Below are 1,651 nucleotides of genomic sequence, written 5' to 3'. Positions count from 1 at the left end.
GTGGCTAGGTCTTGGTTGAAGCAACACTGCAGTGGAGGGGAACCAGCAGAAATGAGCCCCTCTTCCGTAACTCCTTCACCTCTCTCTGACACGGGGTTGCACCAAAGTGCACTTGCCCTGATTGATTGAATTCTTGTTTGGGAAATGTTTCAGCACTTCCAGAAGCTACAGTGTTGTGTTGCTTCTAGCTGTTGTTGTTGCTGTTATGTGCTATCGAGTAGGACCCGACTCATAGCGACCCCTCCTTGGATTTCCAAGGCAGTATCACTACGGAAGTAGATTGCCCTATCTTCCTTCCAAGGAGTGGCTAGTGGGTTTGAACCGCCAGCCTTTTGGTTAGCAGTCAAGTGCCTTTGGCACTATGCTACTAGAGTAGGCACTGCCATTTAAACTTTTACTGATTCAGAGCACAACGTCAGGGTTTATCAGTCAGGGTTCTCCAGAGAAACAGAACCAATATATAAAGAGATTTCTTTTCAGAAATTGGTGATGTGATTGTGAGGACTGGCAAGTTTGAAATCCCTAGGGCAAGAATGCAGACTAGAAACTTAGGTAGGATTTTGATGTTAAGTCTTAAAACAGAATTCTTTTATCTTTGGAAAACCTCAGTTTTTGCGCTCAGGGTTCTCAACTGATTACTGTAGTAAATATATATGTAGCAGAACATTTACCATTCTTCACATACACAATGCAGTGATGTTAGTTATGTTTATCATGTTGTTCAACATCATCATTATCCATTTCCAATTTTTCTATCACCCTTAACAGAAGCTCAATGCTCCCTAAACAGTAAGTTCCCCTTTTTCCTTCCTTCCCACCTGCCCTGGTAACCTCTTCATATGTTTGGTCTCTATAAATTTGCCCATTCTAAATATTTCATGTAAGTGGAATTGCATTAACAATAACCAATATACTTCTGAAATTGTGAAGATAGCTCATATCCTCACTTTCTCATTTCAATATACTGACACCAGCTGCCCATGCGGTACTTTCCCTATCTGACCTTTGTCACTCAGAGTTGAGTCTCCACAAGTTAGGACTTTGTCTTTCGAGACCAATCAAACTCACTGCCATTGAGTCAATTCCGACTCACAGCAACTCTATAGGACAGAGTAGAACTGCCCTATAGGGTTTCCAAGGCTGTAAATCTTTACAGGAGCAGACTGCCTCATCTTTCTCCTGCAGAGCAGCTGGTGCATTCAAATCACCAACTTTTGGTTAGCAGCCCAGTGCCTCTGCCAATTAAGCAAATGCCAGCCTCTTTGCTGGTTCTTACTGTCCCAGGTGGGTTTGATAATTCAAAGAATGACTCATAGAACAACCTATACTTATAGCTACCCAAATGTTATAACCAGAAAGATATAAAGAGAAGTGTCAGGCAATGTCTGGGGAAGCTTAATATACTCCCATTTTCCTCAGGAAGGTGCCACACCCTTTCTAGTAGATGAGTGTCCTTACCAATCCAGGAAGCCTCAAAGAGGGACGGCTCCAAGGCCCAGGGTCCTTTATAATGCATTGGACTCTCAATGTATACCCATGACTGAGACCTCATTACATATGCATAAATCAATGAATATGTATGTTGACTTCATTGCACCCCCCCTTCACTTCCAGAGGCTGGTAGTCAGAGTTGAGGCTGTCTATCCCCCAC

This window comes from Orycteropus afer, unplaced genomic scaffold (assembly GCF_000298275.1).
Source record: "Orycteropus afer afer isolate SDZICR_OR568_19922 unplaced genomic scaffold, OryAfe1.0 scaffold00430, whole genome shotgun sequence".
Classification (NCBI taxonomy): Eukaryota; Metazoa; Chordata; class Mammalia; order Tubulidentata; family Orycteropodidae; genus Orycteropus; species Orycteropus afer.
The sequence above is the reverse complement of the archived record's forward strand: the minus strand, read 5'-3'. Positions refer to the sequence as shown.